The sequence below is a fragment of the Oncorhynchus kisutch genome, linkage group LG29, assembly GCF_002021735.2.
Source record: "Oncorhynchus kisutch isolate 150728-3 linkage group LG29, Okis_V2, whole genome shotgun sequence".
NCBI lineage: Eukaryota > Metazoa > Chordata > Actinopteri > Salmoniformes > Salmonidae > Oncorhynchus > Oncorhynchus kisutch.
Genome location: NC_034202.2, coordinates 36,139,922 through 36,152,686, shown reverse-complemented (window position 1 = coordinate 36,152,686; position 12,765 = coordinate 36,139,922). Strand labels below are relative to the sequence as shown.

General features: G+C 43.8%; 1 long non-coding RNA gene across 1 annotated transcript; it reads left to right on the top strand.

Moving 5' to 3' along the window:
* The first annotated feature begins 513 nt into the window (after nt 1-513).
* LOC116358295 (uncharacterized) lies at nt 514-4,082 on the top strand. The gene is made up of 2 exons (XR_004206183.1): nt 514-2,903; nt 2,954-4,082. It is a non-coding gene; the product is annotated as an uncharacterized LOC116358295 (long non-coding RNA).
* The last annotated feature ends 8,683 nt before the right edge of the window (nt 4,083-12,765 follow it).

Here is a 12,765-nt window from a genome sequence, read left to right as displayed (position 1 = left end):
CACACACACCTAGACACACACATCTGTCATACACCTAGACACACACACATCTGTCATACACCTAGACACACACACATCTGTCATACACCTAGACACACACACACCTAGACACACACATCTGTCATACACCTAGACACACACACACCTAGACACACACACATCTGTCATACACCTAGACACACACACACCTAGACACACACATCTGTCATACACCTAGACACACACACACCTAGACACACACATCTGTCATACACCTAGACACACACATCTGTCATACACCTAGACACACACATCTGTCATACACCTAGACACACACATCTGTCATACACCTAGACACACACACATCTGTCATACACCTAGACACACACACATCTGTCATACACCTAGACACACACACACCTAGACACACACACATCTGTCATACACCTAGACACACACACACCTAGACACACACATCTGTCATACACCTAGACACACACACATCTGTCATACACCTAGACACACACACACCTAGACACACACATCTGTCATACACCTAGACACACACACACCTAGACACACACATCTGTCATACACCTAGACACACACCAAGACAGCGTTTAGAGGTTTGGGTCAGTAACCGAAAGGTCTCTAGTTTAAATCCCCAAGCCGACAAGTTGGTGGTGGGGGGGGGGGGTGGTCTGTCGACGGCACTTAACCCCGAATGCTTTCAGTCACCGTTCATAATGGCTGACCCTAGCCGTGACCCCACTCTCCGAGGGCGTCTCAGGGAGAGTTGGGATATGCAAAAAAACACATTTCCAATTCACACACGTGAAACCCTGGTACGTGTGACAGGACTGATATAAAGGATTATTAGCTGAAGACACTCTGCACATATACATACCGTTGCTGTCTGATGGAAACCTTGTAACTCCATTTGTATTGAATGCAGTAACTCCCCTCCAATATAGACTGAATATTTCCTGACTCTACGACTAAGAACATATGTTTATAAAAGGTCCTGAAGTTTGGTAATTATGTTTGTTAAAAATATGACTTTTTTTCCCCCATTTCTTGAAGTTTCTGTTTTGGAGATGGGCCTATAGGGTTCTCATCAGAAAGCTATGATACACGTGTGTGTGTGTGTGTGTGTGTGTGTATACTCACACATCTGAGAGTCACAAACACCCACAGCTGGAGTGTAACACACACTTATCCAAACACGCTTGTCATACACCTGACCAAACACGCATGTACACACACACACACACACACACGCAGGCCCAACTCATACATTGTCACACAGCCATACATATACAGGTATCATACACAGTGGATACAGCACACTAGGTTGGGAGTCATAGGGGAAACCAATATCTCTTACTGCATGTGTTTATGGATGTGGGTACGTAAACCCGCAAGGCACTGTGGCCCCTCATGATGAGTTCTGTTGTTTTTATTTTGGCCCCCCACCCCGTTAAAGTTGCCCGTCCTTGGTATCGACTGACAGGAGACTGTGCTAGAACGTACTGTAGCTGTGCCATACTCTAATAGTGGCAAACCACTTTATAAGCACTTTACATTTGTCAATCCTTTACTTGATTTAGTCTTTATGCAGTATGTCACGAACCTGAAACGTCAGGATGCTTATAAGCTGGTTGTAATAAGTTGTGTTCGCCACTGAGTTCAGACCGTGACGGACACATTGAACAGGGAGTTGTTCCGTATGCTGGTTTGGAACATCGCAGAAAACTTCTCTTGGGTTTTAATCAGTCACGTCACTGTCAGTCTCTGGTTTGGACGGCCATTTTGATCCAATGACAACAGCACTTTGCCGTGATCATGTGACTTCACAGGGATGCTGGCACTTACTGTACAAACAGACATAAACACACTTCCATGAAAAAGTGGATCTCACATGATCCATATTCACCATTTCTTTCTCTTACCTTTTCTCGCTCTCCTTCACCTTTTTATCTCCATCCCTCAAATCACCCCCCCCCCCCTGACCCTCCCACCTATGGGGCATGGTGTATGTGAACAGAGTGATACGAGAGGGTGGCGTTATAGAACTGGTACAGGAAGTTGAGGTCAAGTCATAGAGGGATTTAAGGGAAGATGGGTGGAAGTGAGGATCTGAGGGTTACTGAATAAGAACTGTGGGGTTTACAGAATGTTCAAAGGAGAGTTCTAGAACGGTGGAGGTTGTCTGGGGGTAAACATACTATACACTACAGTATGCCATACAGACTTTAGTTCAGAACAGTACAGGTGTAGTACACTACAGTATGCCATACAGACTTTAGTTCAGAACAGTACAGGTGTAGTACACTACAGTATGCCATACAGACTTTAGTTCAGAACAGTACAGGTGTAGGACACTACAGTATGCCATACAGACTTTAGTTCAGAACAGTACAGGTGTAGTACACTACAGTATGCCATACAGACTTTAGTACAGAACAGTACAGGTGTAGTACACTACAGTATGCCATACAGACTTTAGTTCAGAACAGTACAGGTGTAGGACACTACAGTATGCCATACAGACTTTAGTACAGAACAGTACAGGTGTAGTACACTACAGTATGCCATACAGACTTTAGTTCAGAACAGTACAGGTGTAGTACACTACAGTATGCCATACAGACTTTAGTTCAGAACAGTACAGGTGTAGTACACTACAGTATGCCATACAGACTTTAGTACAGAACAGTACAGGTGTAGTACACTACAGTATGCCATACAGACTTTAGTACAGAACAGTACAGGTGTAGTACACTACAGTATGCCATACAGACTTTAGTACAGAACAGTACAGGTGTAGTACACTACAGTATGCCATACAGACTTTAGTACAGAACAGTACAGGTGTAGTACACTACAGTATGCCATACAGACTTTAGTACAGAACAGTACAGGTGTAGTACACTACAGTATGCCATACAGACTTTAGTACAGAACAGTACAGGTGTTGGTTTATGACTGCTGAATGTCCTTTTGGGTGGGTGGTGATGCTGCTGTTGCTCCTGCACCGCCCCCTGTCGTTACCCCCCGACCCCCTCAAATAGACAGACAGACCCCTCTCTCTCTATATGTATATATATATATATATGTGGGGGAGGAGGTGTGGTAAAAGAATATATATATAAATAGTTGATTTAACAGCAATTTCATGTGGGATGTATAGGAAATAATGTGTTAATATTGTACATTTTTAGAATTGAAAAAAAAATCGACATTTAAAAACAAATCCAAGTTGAGACCAATTAACTGCTTGTATTGTGAAGACACAAATCTCTGTGATAACTGACATGGTCTTTACCAATGCTTTGAAACAAGGAAATGAATGAAAGAACATGATCAACAACACCTTGTACATACACACACACACACAGTGTGGTCCTGGAGTAGTGTTATTAGATTCCGTTGGGGTTCTATCGAGTTCCGTTGGTTCTATCGAGTTCCATTGGGGTTCTATCGAGTTCCGTTGGATCCCATTAAATTCCGTTGGATTCTATTGTCTCTACTTGTTCAGACTCGCTACTGACCTGTGAACTATTCTCCATCTTCTCTTGTCCACTCATTCTTTCTGCAAAGAACCTTCAGGTCTCTCCCCAAACTGAGGAGGATGTGCTGTACTCCTCTTCCTTCCTAATGGTTTTCATTTGCTGTTCGGGTTTTTATTTCTCTTATCGAGAGAAATGTTTTTTTTTTTTTATCTACATCGATTGATGTAATTCAGTTGGTCAGATTATGATGACATCTAGATTATACTCTGAATGGTCAGATTAAAATAAGAGATCCACTCTGGTTCATCCGTGGAGAGACGGGATCTCTACGGTCTGATCAGTAGAGTTACTGGAACCATTCCCACGCCATGCAATCTGTATTAAACTGGATAGGTTGTGCAAAAAAAGATGAATGTCTTACATAAAAGAATATATACAATTATAGAAAAAGTGATTTTAAAAAATGTTTAAAAGAAATTGAGAAAGAATGTTTTAGGAGACAAATGTAATATTTAGTTTGTAATGAGTATTTTGTTTGGCAGAGGGCTACTGAACAAAGATTCCACTGTAATAAAGTCCTTTTAGTTCTTCTGTGTCCTGTCGGTCTAGTGGGGGGTTTCATCGTGAGTGTGCACACTGCTTATTTAGAAACCGCAAGAGGTTACATATGGCACACAATAATACGATTATTGGGAATATTCCGATTTTTAAACGTTTACATGCTTTGCAAGAATTAACGATTTCCCAAATAAATCATGTTTCCATGGACACATCTGAAATCAGACTACCTGATGGGACTTTGATAAATGCAGAAAATCGGCAGTTGAAATAAACTTGTATTTTTGGGAAGCCTATTTTATATAATAATAATCATTTGAAAGATTGCTCAGAAAACCATGTTTTAACCGGTGTACGCTTAAGATCAGCAGAGTAAGGTGTTTTACATGACAATCAGTTTAATAGAGTTATTAGTGTGCGTACTCAATGACAGTAGATGAATATAAATCCTTATCTTTAATCAAAGAAGATATAAACCAAACACGTGACCATGAACAAACAGTAGATATTGGTTACTAACAATGACCGGAAAGAGTCCCTAGTGGGCTAAGCCGATAGGACGGCTTGGTGGACGGACAATGGGAAAGGTGTGGGACTGAGAAAGAGCGGGAAAGACCAATGGATTCATTACACACAGTCTAGTTATATACATTGAAATGCTAATCCTTCACACATATACGGCTGCTCATTCGAGAATGATTGCAAGTATATATCTACACCCGTATGTCATTGTCTGTTGGAATCTGGTCCGTCTGCTGGAGAGTTGATCAGTCTCTCTCTGGTTACGTTTCCCCGAAGATCAAAGTATTTAGTGGTTAGAATGGTTACTTCAGAGTACCGTTCAGAAATGTTCTCATAGAATAGATGTTTCGGCGGTTGTCTGTATTCTCGTCCTCGGTTTACGTCATTTCTAGCTGCAGACTAGTAATTAGTATCTAAGATTTGCTCTTATTCTGTAGGGATCGATAGTCTCAGATGAACCATTTCCAGCCGTGTAGCCAATGCTCCACGTGGAATAGTCTTGTCCTTTGGTAGAGTTGAAGTTTCAACCACTTTGCACACCAGCGTCACCCGGCATGTTTTGGTCTCAGAAATTCAACCATTTGCAACCTCGGCTCACGCTGGGGTTTGCTTAGTCTGGGGTGAATTTCATCAGGAGTGGGTTTTATGCGTTCCAGTAGAAAACGCCAATGTAATTTCTATGCTCACGTGGGCGTAGCCACTGACTAGTTAAATCCATACTCATTTAGAAGGTTAACATTACATTACATCTTTTCACAAATAGTTTCATGTTTAATCACATACGTTTCACAATATTTAGATGTAAACCTGACAGCTGGGAAATTTTCACTTTTTAAGATATACCGTTTTGTGTGTTTCCTGTCTTTCATGAGGTCAAATGAAACACTCAACATAACTGTCCCTTAAGTGTCCACGGACCATTCCCACACTCTCAAAAGTAGACATACTGTTTAATTCTCCCATTTTGGCGATTTAGGAGTTTGGCCAAGTGAAGTCCCTTGTTCTCTCAAATCAAATTTTATTGGTCACATACACATGGTTAGTAGATGTTAATGCGAGTGTAGCGAAATGCTTGTGCTTCTAGTTCCGACCATGCAGTAATATCTAACAAGTAATCTAACAATTTCACAAAAACGACCTTATATACACACAAGTGTAAAGGAATGAATAAGAATATGTACATCTAAATATATGGATGAGCGGTGGCCGAACGGCATAGGGCAAGATGCAGTAGATGGTATAGAGTACAGTATATACATATGAGTGAGTAATGTAGGGAATGTAAACTATATAAAGTGGCATTGTTTAAAGTGACTAGTGATACATTTATTACATCCCATTATTTATTATTAAAGTGGCTAGAGATTAAAGACAGTATATTGGCAGCAGCCACTCAATGTTAGTGATGGCCTTGAGATAGAAGCTGTTTTTCAGCATCTCGGTCCCAGCTTTGATGCAACTGTACTGACCTCGCCTTCTGGATGATAGCGGGGTGAACAGGCAGTGGCTCGGGTGGTTGTTGTCCTTGATGATCATTTTGGCCTTCCTGTGACATCGGGTGGTGTAGGTGTCTTGGAGGGCAGGTAGTTTGCCCCCGTGCTGCGTTGTGCAGTCCCTCACTACCCTCTGGAGAGCCTTGCGGTTGTGGGCGGAGCAGTTGCCGTACCAATCGGTGATAGAGCCCGACAGAGTGTTTTTGGTGACGAGACAAATTTCATCAGCCTCTTGAGGTTGTTGCGCCTCTTCAAAATACTGCAGTCTCCGTGCTCTCTCTGCATGACCACGGGGAGAGAGTCTCTGCCAGGAATTTATGACCTGAGACACTAAAACCTGGGTTTAGGAGAGCGTGAGAGAGCGGTGGAAGCCACAATAGACACCCAGAAAGGGCTACATCATGACAGTGGGTTGCGACTCAAAAAACACCTCAATTGGTAGTCGCCAAGCAAAAAAGTTTGAGAACACCTGACCTAGAGGGTTTCAACCTAGGGGGCACGTTGTTGCTTTAAGGCTAGATACAAGTGGTACATTTACCAAGGAAGACTTGACTCTGATGCACATGGGAATGACTGGTTTGTATCTATGACATTAAAAAGCTGGACTTTGTTTGGGGAAGTAATCTTCTACAATGTATGACTCTCGCTATCAATTGATCCATTCATTTACAGTTGAAGTTGGAAGTTTACAATACACCTTAGCCAAATACATTTTAAACTTAGTTTTTCACAATTCCTGACAGTAAAAATGTCCTGTCTTAGGTCAGTTAGGATCACCACTTTATTTTAAGAACGTAACATGTCAGAATAATACTAGAGAGAATGATTTGTTTCAGATTTGATTTCTTTCATCACATTCCCAGTGGGTCAGAAGTTTACATACACTCAATTAGTATTTGGTAGCATTGCCTTCAAATTGTTTAACTTGGGTCAAACGTTTCAGGTAGCCTTCCACAAGCTTCCCACAATGAGTTGAGTGAATTCTGGCCCATTCCTCCTGACAGAGCTGGTGTAACTGAGTCAGGTTTGTAGGTCTCCTTGCTTGCACACTTTTTCAGTTCTGCCCAGAAATGTTCTATTGAATTGAGCCCAGGGCCTTGTGAGGCAACTCCAATACCTTGACTGTGTTGGCCTTAAGCCATTTTGCCACAGCTTTGGAGGTACGCTTGGGGTCATTATCCATTTGGAAGACCCATTTGCGACCAAGCTTTAACTTTTAACTGGTGTCTTGAGCTTCAATATATCCACATATTTTCCTACCTCATGATGCCATCTATTTTGTGAAGTGCACCAGTCCCCCCTGCAGCAAAGCACCACCACAACATGATGCTGCCACCCCCGTGCTTCACGGTTGGGATGGTGTTTTTTGGCTTGTAAGCTTCCCCCTTTTCCTCCAAACATGACGATGGTGATTATGGCCAAATAGTTATATTTTTGTTTCATCTGACGAGAGGACATTTCTCCAAAACGTACGATCTTTGTCCCCATGTGCAGTTGCAAACCGTAGTCTGGCTTTTTTATGGCGGTTTTGGAGCAGTGGCTTCTTCCTTGCTGAGAGGCCTTTCAGGTTGTGTCAATATAGGACTCATTTTACTGTGGATATAGATATTTTCTACCTGTTTCCTCCAGCATCTTCACAAGGTCCTTTGCTGTTGTTCTGGGATTGATTTGCACTTTTCGCACCAAAGTATGTTCATATCTAGGAGACAGAACGTGTCTCCTTCCTGAGCGGTATGACGCCTGCATGGTCCCATGGTGTTTATACTTGCATACTATTGTTTGTACAGATGAACGTGGTACCTTCAGGCGTTTTGTAAATTGCTCCCAAGGATGAACCAGACTTGTGGAAGATTTTAAAAAATGTTCTTAGGTCTTGGCTGATTTTCCCATGATGTAAAGCAAAGAGGCACTGAGTTTGAAGGTAGGCCTTGAAATACATCCACAGGTACACCTCCAATTGACTCAAATGATGTCAATTAGCCTATCAGAAGCTTCTAAAGCCATGACATCATTTTCTGGAATTTTCCAAGCTATTTAAAGGCACAGTCAACTTAGTGTAAACTTCTGGCCCACTGGAATTGTGATACAGTGAATTATAAGTGAAATAATCTGTCTGTAAACAATTGTTGGAAAAATTACTTGTGTCATGTGCAAAGTAGATGTCCTAACTGAATTGCCAAAGCTATAGTTTGTTAACAAGAAATTTGTGGAATGGTTGAAAAACAAGTTTTAATGACTCCAACCTAACTGTATGTAAAAGAGTATGTATAAATTATGATAATTAAACATTTGGGGTAATCTGGTCTAGACTTTATTTTCACTACTACTACCTACTACGTGTTGTAGTACACAAGTCAGCACTCCAGACCACATATGGAGTGTCTCATCCCGGTGTCTGATACATATTTACTTAATTCTTGGTCAATCCCCAATTCAATGGAATTGCAACCCTCTGCATGAACAGTGCATTCTTCCATCACATGTGCAATGCATTCTTCCATCACATGTATAGCTGATTCTCAAGATCTTGCACACGAATGAGATGCTATTGAGCCCACACTACTAGATCATCAAGAACTTCAAGGAGAGCGGTTCAATTGTTGTGAATAAGGCTTCAGGGCGCCCAAGAAAGTCCAGCAAGCACCAGGACCGTCTTCTAAAGTTGATTCAGTTGCGGGATCAGGGCACCACCAGTACAACGCTTGCTCAGGAATGGCAGCAGGCAGGTGTGAGTACATCTGCACACACAGTGAGGCGAAGACTTTTGGAGGACGGCCTGGTGTCAAGAAGGGCAGCAAAGAAGCCACTTCTCTCTAGGAAAAACATCAGGAACAGACTGATATTCTGCAAAAGGTACAGGGATTGGACTGCTGAGGACGGGGGTAAAGCCTGATGAATCCCCTTTCCCATTGTTTGGGACATCTGGAAAAAAGCTTGTCCGAAGAAGACAAGGTGAGCGCTACCATCAGTCCTGTGTCATGCCAACAGTAAAGCATCCTGAGACTATTCATGTGTGGGGTTGCTTCTCAGCCAAGGGAGTGGGCTTACTCACAATTTGTCCTAAGGACACAGCCTTGAATAAAGAATGGTACCAACACATCCTCCGAGAGCAACTTCTCCCAACCATCCAGGAACAGTTTGGTGATGAACAATGCCTTTTCCAGCATGATGGAGCACCTTGCCATAAGGCAAAAGTGATAACTAAGTGACTCGGGGAACAAAACATCAATATTTTGGGTCCATGGCCAGGAAACTCCCCAGACCCTAATCCCATTGAGAACTTGTGGTCAATCATCAAGAGGCGGGTGAACAAACAAAAACACACAAATTCCTTCTTTGGACACTATGTTAGCAAAACCTCCAAACCAGCTTCAATGCCATATAGCACTCCTTCCGTGGCCTACAACTGCTTTTAAATGCTAGTAAAACTAAATGCATTCTCTTCAACCAATTGCTGCCCGCACCCGCCCGCCCGACTAGCATCACTACTCTGGATGTTCTGACTTAGAATATGTGGACGACTTTTTTTTATTTAATTTTTTTTTTTTTCACCTTTATTTAACCAGGTAGGCTAGTTGAGAACAAGTTCTCATTTGCAACTGCGACCTGGCCAAGATAAAGCATAGCAGTGTGAGCAGACAACAAAGAGTTACACATGGAGTAAACAATTAACAAGTCAATAACACAGTAGAAACCAAAGGGGGAGTCTATATACAATGTGTGCAAAAGGCATGAGGAGGTAGGCAAATAATTACCATTTTGCAGATTAACACTGGAGTGATGAATGATCAGATGGTCATGTACAGGTAGAGATATTGGTGTGCAAAAGAGCAGAAAAGTAAATAAATAAAAACAGTATGGGGATGAGGTAGGTGAAAAAGGGTGGGCTATTTACCAATAGACTATGTACAGCTGCAGCGATCGGTTAGCTGCTCAGATAGCTGATGTTTGAAGTTGGTGAGGGAGATAAAAGTCTCCAACTTCAGCGATTTTTGCAATTCGTTCCAGTCACAGGCAGCAGAGTACTGGAACGAAAGGCGGCCAAATGAGGTGTTGGCTTTAGGGATGATCAGTGAGATACACCTGCTGGAGCGCGTGCTACGGATGGGTGTTGCCATCGTGACCAGTGAGCTGAGATAAGGCGGAGCTTTACCTAGCATGGACTTGTAGATGACCTGGAGCCAGTGGGTCTGGCGACGAATATGTAGCGAGGGCCAGCCGACTAGAGCATACAAGTCGCAGTGGTGGGTGGTATAAGGTGCTTTAGTGACAAAACGGATGGCACTGTGATAGACTGCATCGAGTTTGCTGAGTAGAGTGTTGGAAGCCATTTTGTAGATGACATCGCCGAAGTCGAGGATCGGTAGGATAGTCAGTTTTACTAGGGTAAGCTTGGCGGCGTGAGTGAAGGAGGCTTTGTTGCGGAATAGAAAGCCGACTCTTGATTTGATTTTCGATTGGAGATGTTTGATATGAGTCTGGAAGGAGAGTTTGCAGTCTAGCCAGACACCTAGGTACTTATAGACGTCCACATATTCTAGGTCGGAACCATCCAGGGTGGTGATGCTAGTTGGGCATGCGGGTGCAGGCAGCGACCGGTTGAAAAGCATGCATTTGGTTTTACTAGCGTTTAAGAGCAGTTGGAGGCCACGGAAGGAGTGTTGTATGGCATTGAAGCTTGTTTGGAGGTTAGATAGCACAGTGTCCAAAGACGGGCCGAAAGTATATAGAATGGTGTCGTCTGCGTAGAGGTGGATCAGGGAATCGCCCGCAGCAAGAGCAACATCATTGATATACACAGAGAAAAGAGTCGGCCCGAGAATTGAACCCTGTGGCACCCCCATAGAGACTGCCAGAGGACCAGACAGCATGCCCTCCGATTTGACGCACTGAACTCTGTCTGCAAAGTAATTGGTGAACCAGGCAAGGCAGTCATCCGAAAAACCGAGGCTCCTGAGTCTGCCGATAAGAATATGGTGATTGACAGAGTCGAAAGCCTTGGCAAGGTCGATGAAGACGGCTGCACAGTACTGTCTTTTATCGATGGCGGTTATGATATCGTTGAGTACCTTGAGTGTGGCTGAGGTGCACCCATGACCGGCTCGGAAACCAGATTGCACAGCGGAGAAGGTGCGGTGGGATTCGAGATGGTCAGTGACCTGTTTGTTGACTTGGCTTTCGAAGACCTTAGATAGGCAGGGCAGGATGGATATAGGTCTGTAACAGTTTGGGTCCAGGGTGTCTCCCCCTTTGAAGAGGGGGATGACTGCGGCAGCTTTCCAATCCTTGGGGATCTCAGACTATATGAAAGAGAGGTTGAACAGGCTGGTAATAGGGGTTGCGACAATGGTGGCAGATAATTTCAGAAATAGAGGGTCCAGATTGTCAAGCCCAGCTGATTTGTACGGGTCCAGGTTTTGCAGCTCTTTCAGAACATCTGCTATCTGGATTTGGTTAAAGGAGAACCTGGAGAGGCTTGGGCAAGGAGCTGCGGGGGGGGGGGCGGAGCTGTTGGCCGAGGTTGAAGTAGTCAGGTGGAAGGCATGGCCAGCCGTTGAGAAATGCTTATTGAAGTTTTTGATAATCATGGATTTATCAGTGGTGACCGTGTTACCTAGCCTCAGTGCAGTGGGCAGCTGGGAGGAGGTGCTCTTGTTCTCCATGGACTTCACGGTGTCCCAGAACTTTTTGGAGTTGGAGCTACAGGATGCAAACTTCTGCCTGAAGAAGCTGGCCTTAGCTTTCCTGACTGACTGCGTGTATTGGTTCCGGACTTCCCTGAACAGTTGCATATCACGGGGACTATTCGATGCTATTGCAGTCCGCCACAGGATGTTTTTGTGCTGGTCGAGGGCAGTCAGGTCTGGGGTGAACCAAGGGCTGTATCTGTTCTTAGTTCTGCATTTTTTGAACGGAGCATGCTTATCTAAAATGGTGAGGAAGTTACTTTTAAAGAATGACCGGGCATCCTCAACTGACGGGATGAGGTCAATGTCCTTCCAGGATACCCGGGCCAGGTCGATTAGAAAGGCCTGCTCACAGAAGTGTTTTAGGGAGCGTTTGACAGTGATGAGGGGTGGTCGTTTGACTGCGGCTCCGTAGCGGATACAGGCAATGAGGCAGTGATCGCTGAGATCCTGGTTGAAGACAGCGGAGGTGTATTTGGAGGGCCAGTTGGTCAGGATGACGTCTATGAGGGTGCCCTTGTTTACAGAGTTAGGGTTGTACCTGGTGGGTTCCTTGATGATTTGTGTGAGATTGAGGGCATCTAGCTTAGATTGTAGGACTGGCGAGGTGTTAAGCATATCCCAGTTTAGGTCACCTAACAGAACAAACTCTGAAGCTAGATGGGGGGCGATCAATTCACAAATGGTGTCCAGGGCACAGCTGGGAGCTGAGGGGGGGTCGGTAGCAGGCGGCAACCGTGAGAGACTTATTTCTGGAGAGAGTAATTTTCAAAATTAGTAGTTCGAACTGTTTGGGTATGGACCTGGAAAGTATGACATTACTTTGCAGGCTATCTCTGCAGTAAACTGCAACTCCGCCCCCTTTGGCAGTTCTATCTTGACGGAAGATGTTATAGTTGGGTATGGAAATCTCTGAATTTTTGGTGGCCTTCCTGAGCCAGGATTCAGACACAGCAAGGACATCAGGGTTAGCAGAGTGTGCTAAAGCAGTGAGTAAAACAAACTTAGGGA